Below are 12,080 nucleotides of genomic sequence, written 5' to 3'. Positions count from 1 at the left end.
TATTTACTATGTCTTCTATCATAAATAGTTTTGTTTGGAGAATATAGTGGGATCAGCATATAGTTTGTATATTTAGCCCATTGTAAAAAGCTTTTTTTATGAATAATTTATCTCATCTTCACCCAAATAGGTCAAATTCTTTTCAATTTATTCTATCAATTTACTCTTTTCTTGGTTGATATCAGATGAAGGTCATAATTGCGGTTGCACTCCTCTACAACCCTAGCTATAGAAAACTTCTGTAGCCCACCACACTCAATCAATAAAAATATTTGTTGTGGCATATATCTTGTGTAGCGCATCCAAGCATTTAGGACTCCATGAAACAAAATAGCTCCAAGTTTCTCAATGCCTTTCTCGTCCATCTTCCAACTTTTTATCATACAAAAGAGTTTTCCAGTTTCTCGCTAGCAGTCTAATGTATTTATGCCAATAAATATCTTACAATTTCTTGACGGCTTGTCTTATGTTAACGTGCTAAATATTTTAACAAATTGAATATAACTTCCATGATAAGTGGGAGTAATATGCTAGCCTTGTTAGATCCTCTTGGCATTGGAAAATTCTTCAATGCCAATGTGGTGATATTTGTTTACAAATCTTGATAGTTGTTAGTCAAAACCAACATAAAAAATGAGCTATCGATAAGATTTGAAAGCTTTATCTACTTATTAGCTCGATCAATTGGGGAGGTAAGGGTGAAGAAATATTCCAAATCTTTATAGTTAAATGATGTTATGGATCCATGTAGTGCTTTTGATGAGAGAAAGAAGTCCTTAGGTAACTTTTCCAATCCTGGTATGCCAAGCGTTAGGCCATTATGTGGCATTATTTTAATCCTTCCATCTTGAGATTTTATGATGGTTTATTCACTCCCCAGCTGCATCACTGGGCATAACTTTCTCTGTTAGTTGCATTGGAGGATAATACTAATGTCCCTCAATTTATGTAGCCCCAATCAAACAAAATTTAGCCCAATCGTACCAATCCAATCTAGTCCTAGCCAATCTAACCCTAATCCAACCTAATCTAGCTTATGCTCATCCACTCCAACTCAATTTTAACCAATCCAACTTGAGCTAGCATAATCCTATCCAATTCAACCCAATCCAACCAACATAATTGAACCTAATCATACCCAATCCTGACCTTATTCATCCAATATGACCAAATTCAACACTGTCCCAACCTAGTTCTATTTACCTAACTCAACTTAGCCCAAGGTTTTAAGTTTCGATGGGACGGAAGGCATCTTGGTTGTCCTATCCGGTTTTGTTTCTACAAAAAAATGAGACCGAAACATGATCGAGATTTTGAAACCCATCCATGTAGAAAAAGAAGAAGGAAAAAAGAAAGAAAGAAAGAAAAGATGAAGAAAAGGAAAAGTAAAAGGAAAGAAGAAGAAAAGGAAAGCAAGAAAGGGAGAAGAAAAAAAAAGAAAAGAAAGAAAGAAGGAAGAAAGGAAAGAGAAAGAAAAAGAAAAAAGAAAGAAAGCTGGAAGCAAAGGAAAGGATAAAAAAAGAAAGAAGAAGAAAAATGAATTGCCACTGGGACAAGGCAAGATCAATGTCTCGTTCCATAGGAAACTGGAACATCCCCATCCTATGAGATTTAAAACCTTGACTTAGCCTTAGTAACCCAATCTCAATGGCCAAGTCATCACAAATACATCTAAATAGCCTAAAATTCTGTCTGTGCATCTAAATTAGACCTATCATGGACTTTATAGATTTAGGCTATATCATGAACCAGCTTATGGACCCCTTGATATCCATAACTCATAATTACCTCTTTTATCATAAGTGCACCCCAAATTGGAATCTTCATAAATACATATGATGCGCTTTGATAAAATCTTTCCATATTTATTCTCCATCTCTCTCTCAAGGAGGTCATAAATACATATGACGCGCTTATCATGTGTCACCTTCTAGTATACCATCTAAGATATTTCTTATAACTAAATCCCTCATTTATCCTCCTATTACCGTACGTCCTCTCTAATATTCTCATCACATTCTCCTCTTCTTGCACTAAATATTATCTCCACTACATGAAAAACTCAAGATATCCTCGATAATAAATCTTATCATCTCTTAATGCAATCATCATAATACACATTGGGTCAGAAAGAGTGTTTTGTATGTACCCCTCATATCCTCTCTAAAAGATTTAGTTAACTCTTAAGCTTTTTCCTAAATCTATTCAAATTAGCATACTTGCCATCATTGGTCTCCATCTTTTGATCTTTTTCTCCTCCTCCCAATCCTTCATTTACCTTACAGCTCACCAATCTAAGAGAAGAGAAAAGACCCAATCCTCTTCCTCCACCCAGCCTATCTTCCAAACCTTAGATGAGAATTGATCCCCCCAATCCTAGTCCTCTCCTTTATTCTTTGATCCTAGCCACCCAAGAAACACTGATGAGAGCACAAAAGTGCGATTTACACATCACTTAAATTAATATTATTGCTAATAAATAATGATAAAAGTGTTGCATTAATATTATATTTTTGTGGTGCAAAGGTTATTGTAAATCAAGAGTTTAAATGCGCATTTTGTATAGTTTGGGATAAGGCATGGCTCCAAGCCTAATGATGTTAGGAGCATAATTGAACCTGGTCAAGCACATTTGCACCGGAGCTACACATATCTACATGCCATAGCCTCTTCCCGTGACACATGCCAAAGATCCTGCTGCAGCCCTCATCCATTACCATCTTCAGCATACCGCGAGCTCCCGAATTCGTGATTTGATCTCAGAGGCTTCCCAGCGTCCGCTCCTCCTCGAGTCCATTCACAACCCGATCAACGCTCCCATGCTTCAGCCCGTAATCATCTCCCAGCATCAGCGTCGGATCCGGCCGTTTCCAGCATTCCGTGAATCCTCCCAGCGGCCGTCCGGAAGAGATCACGCGCCTCCCAGCTTCCTCCATCTCCATTCCCGAGCGTGCGACCCCGTATCAGAGCCTCCTCCGATCCCGCTGCATCTCCTAGCCGATTCACAGCCGGAACTCGCGTCCGAGCATCCCACGGCCAGCCAGGATCCGCCTACCCCGCATTCTCAGCAGCGGACTTCCAGCCTTCCCGCATTTCATCCATAGCGCGTCGTCCTCACCCGAGATCAGCGTCCATGATCCTCTCACAACGATCTCCCAGCATCCGCGATCAGCTCCCGAGCATCTCTGTGCATCCATTTGAAGAAGATCGGGATTCATGCCAAGCCTCCACACCTCAGCCTCCTCCGGCCATCCGCGATCACCGCCCAGCCGTCCGCCTCCTCCACAGCATCCGCGACCTCATCCTTCCAACCTCACGCGCCCAAGATCAGCCGTTCGCATTGATCTCCAACGCATCCCCAAGATCCATAGAGGGGGGAGATGAGTATAAGAGGTAAACGGCTGAGAAAGGGGTGAAAGGAGGAGAAACAGAGGAGGAGCCGGGCGGCTGGAGTGGAAAGAAAAAAAAAAGTGTAAAGAGAAACAGGGGATGCCCTGTTTCTGTTATTAAGAAAAAAAAGAGTGAGAAAGAGAGAGGCTGATGTTTGTAATGGTTTGCTAATTCCGTTGGCAAAGGGTGATGGATGAATCCTTGTCATGTTGCTTTCATCAAGTATACTCTAAACTTTTATTCTAATTGTTTTATATCCATTGGTATGTTTTGAATTCTTGAATATTTATTTATTAGATAGATCTTTTATGGTTTATATATATATATATATTGATGCATGGATTGTTTCGATGTTTGATTTGTCGTAGACGTAACCGGCACGATAAATACTTAGATGTTGAATTCATGTTTTCAGATTGTATGCTCCATGATTAGAACTACTCTATCATATTAATCTTTAATCAAGAATCGCCGAGTTTATTTATTGAAAGTAATATTGTCAAGGAGGGTTCCGGATCCCCAGCCTTCTCTATATTTTTGAACTTTGTTTAATTATCTATTAATCCTCTGCTTTTAACTTTTGAAAATCAACTGAAAATTACATCTAAAAATTACGCTAATAATCTTTAGATCGTTCCCTGAGGAATCGACCTCGGACTCCCGAGTTATATTACTTGTGCGAATCTCCTGCACTTGGGAGAGCAGTTTTATTTTTGCACCAAGTTTTTGGCGTCGTTGCCGGGGAACGGCTGAGTTATTAGTATAATTTTAGATTTAATTTTTACCTTAGTAGTTAGTATTTTTCTTTTGAAAAAAAAAATTACTACTATTTTTAATTCACTGCATAGTCTGCATCAAACTCTGATATCATAGAAATTAGCCGTCTGATTGGACTCAAATTTTGTCCGCTGGTGCAAGACATATTTTTTAATAATCTGAACGGTCTGATTGACATTCTGAGACTTTTAAGATCATTAGATTAATACGAAACCTTGCTGCTTTCTACTTTGAATTTTCTGCATTTAATTTTTTTTAGAATAAGAAATTTATTGTTATCATATCTTATTAACCCTTGTTGATAATTGAAAATTGAAAAAAAAAAAAACTTTAAGAAAAGATCAAGTGTGATCATTCAAAATTAGAAAAAGAGGGAAAACCTAAAATTTTAATAATTTTAAATTTCAAATTTCAAATTTCAAATTTCAGACTTCAACTCATAAATTTTTTTTAAAAAATAAATAAATAATTTGCTTGATCACCTATTCAATGAAATTTAATGTCATGTCATAAAACATTTAAAAAAAAAATCTTGATTGTTGCATATAGTATAAGGCATCAGCATAAAATATTTTAAGGGCATAACCCATTTAAAAAGATAAGGTCGGGATTTCATCACTCGTCCTTAGCCCAAAAAATCACCCCAATGCATAAATATCCTAAGCTTAACTAAAATCAACTAGACGTTGGCCTCTAAGGACATTCGAGCTCAATAGGATGAAGCCCACCGAAAGTTGCACCAATTTCGGTCTGTGGCTTAGTTGATGTCTAGGCAAGCTTTGTCCCTATAAGGGAGACAGTTCATCTGTTCGAGGCAAGTGGGTTTTAAGTGGGACCTTTGCGAACGCATCGTGACCCCTCCACTTACCTGGGAGCTTACCTGGTCAACTCGGTTCATTAGACCGGATTGGAGGCTTAGGTGTCCTCTTCAAACCAGTTAGGAGCTGTCTAGAAATTTAAGAAAAACATTAGAAATTGAGGTGTAATGTTTTGTTGCATGTTTGATTGTGAATAAAATTTTTGTTTTAGGATATCGTTTTAGGGTAACTTTAGTTGGTACTTATATTTATTTTTTTATTTTTTTAAAAAAAAAAGAAAAAAAAAGAGAGGGAAATATTTTGCATGCTAAAGTGGAATAGGGATGACACCGGTCGATTAAGTCGTACAACTTTAGATCATCCCTTAGGACATACCCCTGAAATTCCTTCGCAGTATCTCACACCTTGTGAGATGGCTGATTTAAATGAAGATGCGGGGAGTCACCACAATCAAGAACGAGAACCCCATGTTATGACTCTAAGACAATACCTACAACCGGCTAGGACTAGTCAGCCTTCATGCATAATTTTTTCTGATAATGTAGGACATTTTGACATCAAACCCGGGATAATTCAATTGCTGCCCAAGTTCCACGGGTTAGAGTCCGAGAGTCCGTATCTTCATTTAAAGGATTTTGAAGAATTGAGCATTACATTTAGAGTGCCAAATGTCACCGAGGATGTCCTCAAGTTGACATTGTTTCCTTTCTCTCTAAAGGATAAGGCCAAAACATGGCAAACCCTTTGCGACCTAGATCAATAAGAAATTGGCAAGATATGCAGAGAGAATTTTTAAAGAAGTTCTTCCCCACACAAAGGACCAACTTTTTGAAAAGACATATCAGCAATTTCCAACAAAAAGATAATGAAACATTTTATGAATGTTGGGAAAGATTTAAAGACCTTCTTCTCTCATGCCCTCATCACGGATTCGAAACTTGGAGAACCATTAGCTTCTTTTATGAAGGTTTATCTCCACAGTTGAAACAGTTTGTAGAGACCATGTGCAATGGTAGATTTTTAGAAAAACAACCTGATGAGGCATGGGAGTATTTGGATTCCCTTGCTGAGACTGCCCAACTTTGGGATAACGGGGATAGAAACAACAAGTCTTTGCCTAAGCCTACTAGCTCTGTACAGGGAGGCCTTTACAACCTCAGAACTGAGGATGATCTTCATGCTAAAATGGCAGCCCTCACTAGGAAGGTAGAAGAAATTGAGCTTAGGAAGGTTGAGCCTGTCAAGACTATAGAGCTTAGAAACGAGTGTTGTGGTATCTGCGATATGTCGGGTCATACTACTACAGATTGTCCCACCATACCGACATTCAAAGAAGTCTTGCACGATCAAGCAAATGCTATGAACTCCTACCAAAAGCCTTATAACGATCCATACTCGAATACCTATAACCCTGGTTGGAAGACTCATCCAAATTTTAGGTGGAGAAATGATCATCCTCAACAGTCACACCATTCAGCTCCTCCACCTGCACATCCTACTTTTGCATCACCACCCACTCAGAAGCCGAATATTGAGGATACCTTGCAATCTATACAAACTTTTCTACAAGGTCAAGCTAATATCAATGCTCAAAATACTCGAAATTTTGAAGATATAAGGAACCAATTGTCAATGTTGACTACCGTCCTAAGTACACAAGAGAAGGGTAAGCTTCCAGCTCAACCCCAACCTAACCCACAAATGCACGGTAGTAATAATACGGCTCCCTCTAGTTCGCATACAGAACATGCAAAAAGCATTATGACTTTGCGTAATGGGAAAGTTATCGATCAGACCGTCCCATTGAGACCGCGAGTCACTTCTAATTCTGATGCTCCCAAAGTCGATGAAAGGAACAAAGAAGAAGTTGAGGTCCCAACTTCTACCGAGAAAGTTGAATGTCCTTTTCCTCCACCTTTTCCACAACGGTTAAAGCCGTTGCAAAAGCTCGAACCTAATTCTGAAATTCTTGAGCTTTTTAAACAAGTAAAGATCAACATACCTCTTCTTGATGCAATCAAACAAGTACCCTCATATGCCAAATTTTTGAAGGACTTGTGTACTGTTAAGCGCCGATTAAATGTTAAGAAGAAGGCATTTTTAACTGAAAATGTGAGTGCTATTTTGCAGCACAACATTCTTCCTAAATATAAAGATCTAGGTTGCCCAACCATCTCATGCATCATAGGCAACTTTAGGATAGAGCGAGCATTGTTAGATTTAGGGGCGAGTGTGAATTTGTTGCCATATTCTGTATATGAGCAACTTGGTTTAGGTGAGTTGAAGCCAACCTCCGTCACTTTGCAATTAGCTGACAAGTCAGTTAAAATTCCAAGGAGGATTATCGAGGATGTATTAGTCCAAGTAGACAAGTTCTACTTTCCTGTCGATTTTATTGTATTGGACACACATCCGGCTTCGAACTCACAGTCTCAGATTCCGGTCATTTTAGGACGTCCATTCCTTGCAACTTCTAATGCATTGATTAATTGTAGGAATGGCGTCATGAAGCTTTCCTTTGGTAACATGACCTTAGAATTGAACATTTTTAATGTGTGCAAACAACTCAATGATCCCGAAGAGAGTAAGGAGGTTGATTGGGTTGAAACCATCGCAGAAGATTATTTGTTAGCTAAAGCAATTAACGACCCATTCAATGATAGCTTAATTGATTGGTGTCCTAATGGAACCAATGATGATGATTTGTCAGTCACACCTATTGTGGATAATCTGGATATCAAGATGGTCAATGGGTGGAGACCAAAAGAAGGAGAATTTGAGAGATTGTCGCCTCGAGAGGTGAAAATAGTACCATCCCATGAGCAAGCACCCAAGCTCGAATTGAAACCCTTACCAAAGGAACTTAAGTATGCTTTTCTTGGACCCGAAGATACTTTTCCTGTAATCATCTCGTCTGGACTTGATCATACCCAAGAAAGAAAATTAATTGATGTTTTAAAGAATCATAAAGGAGCCTTAGGGTGGTCTATTGCCGATTTGAAGGGAATTAGCCCCTTAATTTGCACGCACCGGATATATTTGGAGGACAATGCCAAAACCACAAGGCAAATGCAATGAAGGTTAAATCCTACAATGAGAGATGTGGTTAAGGCAGAAGTCCTTAAGTTGCTTGACGTGGGTATTATTTACCCAATTTCTGACAGCAAGTGGGTAAGCCCTACTCAAGTCGTTCCTAAGAAATCGGGTTTGACGGTAGTAGAAAATGACAAGGTGAACTAGTTCCAACTCGTGTCCCGACGAGTTGGCGCATGTGTGTTGACTACCGAAAGCTGAATTTGGTCACACGAAAGGATCACTTTCCTCTACCCTTCCTAGACCAAGTATTGGAGAGGGTTGCAGGGCATGATTTCTATTGTTTTCTCGATGGCTATTCGGGATATTATCAAATTGAAATTTCACCGGAAGATCAAGAGAAGACTACCTTCACTTGTCCTTTTGGCACATTTGCTTTCCGACGAATGCCATTCGGGTTGTGTAATGCACCTGCAACATTTCAAAGATGCATGCTCAGCATCTTTGAAGACATGAACGAGAAATTTTTGGAAGTGTTCATGGACGACTTCTCCATTTTTGGCAACACATTTGATGATTGCCTGTCACATTTACAAGCTGTCTTAGCTCGATGTATGGAAAAGAATTTGATACTGAATTGGGAGAAATGCCACTTCATGGTGCCAAAGGGAATTGTCTTAGGACATATTGTTTCATCGAAGGGCATGGAAGTAGATAGAGCTAAGACTGATTTAATTGCTAAGCTACCTGCACCCAAGACGGTTAGAGATGTTAGATCATTTTTGGGTCACGCCGGATTTTATAGGAGATTCATCAAGGACTTTAGTGTCATATCTCGACCATTATGTAATCTCCTATCCCTTGATACACCGTTCAATTGGACTGAAACCTGTCAGGAGGCATTCGAAAAGTTGAAGTCTATGCTTAGCACTGCACCCATCGTGCGACCACCCGATTGGTCATTACCTTTTGAGATTATGTGCGACGCTAGCGACTATGCAATAGGAGCTGTCCTAGGACAACGCAAGGATAATAAGCCATATGTCATTTACTATGCAAGCAAAACCTTAAACGATGCTCAAATGAATTACACTACCACCGAAAAGGAATTGCTTACAGTAGTATTTGCCTTAGATAAATTTCGCTCTTATATCCTTGGTGCTCCTATTGTTATCTTTACGGACCATGCGGCACTAAAATATTTGTTGGATAAGAAAGAGGCCAAACCACGCTTAATACGATGGATACTTCTACTCTAAGAATTTGACATCACTATCAAAGATAAAAAAGGAGTAGAGAATGTGGTTGCTGACCATTTATCACGATTAATTTTTCATGATTCAGTGCCACAATTTTCCATCAAGGACTCATTCCCCGAAGAGCAGTTGTTTGCACTTTCTAGTATACCATGGTATGCAGATATTGTAAATTTTCTTGTTACAAGCCGGATGCCGGAGCATTGGGGGTCGACAGATAGAAAAATTTTCTTGCGCGAAGTAAAGAATTATTACTATGACGAACCCTATTTGTTTAAATATTGCAATGATCAAATCTTTAGACGATGCATACCGGATCATGATATACAAAGCGTACTTTCTTTCTGCCACACTGATGCTTGCGGTGGACACTTTGCCTCTAAGAAAACTGTTGCAAAAGTTTTGCAATGTGGTTTCTATTGGCCCACTATGTTCAAAGATGCCCACGAGTTCTGCAGGACATGTGATCCATGTCAACGTATTGGAAGTCTAACTCGTAGGCAAATGATGCCTCTTCAACCCATTACTATTATCGAAATTTTCGATTGTTGGGGCATCGATTTTATGGGCCCATTCCCACCATCTTTTGGATATGAGTACATTTTAGTCGGTGTCGAATATGTGTCCAAATGGGTAGAAGCTGTTGCTTGTAAGACCAATGATCACAAACCCGTCCTGAAGTTTTTAAAAGAAAATATTTTTTCACGATTTGGGATGCCTAAGGTCATAATTAGTGATGGTGGAAAACACTTTTGTAATAAGCCTTTTGAGACATTATTAAAAAAGTATGGTGTCACCCACAAAGTTGCTACCCCATATCACCCGCAAACTAGTGGCCAAGTAGAATTAGCCAATAGGGAGATCAAGCGTATTTTAGAGAAAATGGTGAACCTATCACGAAAAGATTGGTCCTTGAGATTATCAGATGCATTATGGGCCTATCGTACTGCATACAAAACCATTCTTGGCATGTCTCCCTACCGGCTAGTCTATGGAAAAGCGTGTCATCTGCCTGTAGAAATAGAACATAAATCGTATTGGGCAATTAGAAAATTGAATTTTGATTTACAAGATGCCGGTCTAGCTAGAAAATTGCAATTAAACGAGCTTAATGAGATTCGCAGAGATGCTTATGACAATGCTAAAATTTGCAAAGAACGAATGAAGATCTTACATGATAAATCAATTTAAAAAAAATCTTTTGAACCATTGCAAAAAGTTCTTTTATATGATTCCCGCTTACATCTGTTTCCTGGTAAGTTGCGATCGAGATGGACAGGTCCTTACATTATAAAAACTGTTTTTCCACATGGGGCGGTTGAGATTGAGAATTCACGGGATGGTAGAATTTTTAAGGTAAATGGACATAGGTTAAAACCTTTTCTTGAGAATTTTGCAGATGAAGAGGACTCCTTTTTCTTGGGGGAGCCTTCTTATGACTGAGCATGAAGGCAAAGGTATGTGTATATTAGTTAGGATTATTTTTCTAGTTTTGTAGGTTTTATTTTCTGGATATCAACAGCTCAAGGTATTCTTCTTCTCTTCAATATTATTTTCTCTACTGTCTTTCATTATAGCTTTCTTGTATCTATTACATTGAGGACAATGCAATGTTTAAGTTGGGGGGAGGGAAGTATTTTGAAAAAAAAATAATAATAAAAAATTTTGCATTCTTTTCTAAGCAAATGCACATGTATTTTCATATTGAGTTTGTGCAACTATTAAGGCAAGAAATACATGCGTACTATGACTGATCAGAGACCTATTATTAGATCCCCGCACATGTATTTAATGATTATAGGATGGCCTCAGGAGTTCACATTTGTTTAATGCATTTTTATTAAGCCATATCTGTAAAAGAAGTACGAGTATCCTTGTCCGTACTATAAGGTTCTTGATTTGGTTTTCACATAAAGATAGAGATTGAATACTCCGGCTAGATCATCTAAGTGCCTTATGTTCCGACCTTGGTTGACCTATAGTCACGTTGCAGTCACATTATATGGTTCAGTTTACCTTCTCTATCTTGAAAAAAAAAAATTAAAATAAATAAATAAATAAATGAGGAGATGACAAGTCTAACCTCGTGGCGTAGTCTGGTTCGAGTAATTAAGCCCGAGGGGTGTTTCACCTAATGCCTTGAGCCAACTGGATCAGGAGTCATTAGCCGAAAACTCGCTACATGGACCTTGCTAGAGCCTAAGGGGTTGGACTATTGTAATCACCATTGGTTAAAAAAAAAAAAAAAGCATGAATAGGGTTGGTCGGGTTGAACCCAGTGACATGTGGTAATGGCTGGTTTGACTCCATTGTATTGGACCTTTGTGTACTTTGGATATTTAGTTGGGATTGATAGCTCCTTCTTTTTATGCGAACCATTCTTGACAATTTTAGACAACATAAGATATTCCGAAAATTTGATGGATCAGGCTCTAATAAACTGTAGTAAACACTTGTGAACTTGAGTAGTACATCTAAAATTCAAGCGGTACCATGTTGTGGTAGAGGTATTAGTACTCTGAGAAAGTCATACTATTTTATGCACACTACACTTTCGTATTTCCCCTTGCTTTGATAGTTGCCATGCTTGAAAATATATATTAATTACATGGGTATTAGCTTAGAATTTAGGACCTCATGTCATATCATTTTATGAATGATGTTTGTGGGTAACATCTCTACAAACCCTCACGAGACAACACTCGTCCACTAGGATAACCTAGGGATTTAACGGCTTGTTGCACGTGCTAAGTGCAATCGTGATGCCCTATGAAAGTGGGTACGTATCTTAGTTTTGTATCTTTAG

General features: G+C 38.7%; 1 non-coding gene across 1 annotated transcript; it reads right to left on the bottom strand.

Moving 5' to 3' along the window:
* Positions 1-5,808: 5,808 nt before the first annotated feature.
* On the bottom strand, positions 5,809-5,917 carry LOC120105821. Its single transcript, XR_005508103.1, has one exon. It is a non-coding gene; the product is annotated as a small nucleolar RNA R71 (small nucleolar RNA).
* Positions 5,918-12,080: the final 6,163 nt, after the last annotated feature.

This window comes from Phoenix dactylifera, unplaced genomic scaffold (assembly GCF_009389715.1).
Source record: "Phoenix dactylifera cultivar Barhee BC4 unplaced genomic scaffold, palm_55x_up_171113_PBpolish2nd_filt_p 000373F, whole genome shotgun sequence".
In the NCBI taxonomy this organism is placed as follows: Eukaryota; Viridiplantae; Streptophyta; class Magnoliopsida; order Arecales; family Arecaceae; genus Phoenix; species Phoenix dactylifera.
The sequence above is the reverse complement of the archived record's forward strand: the minus strand, read 5'-3'. Positions and strand labels throughout refer to the sequence as shown.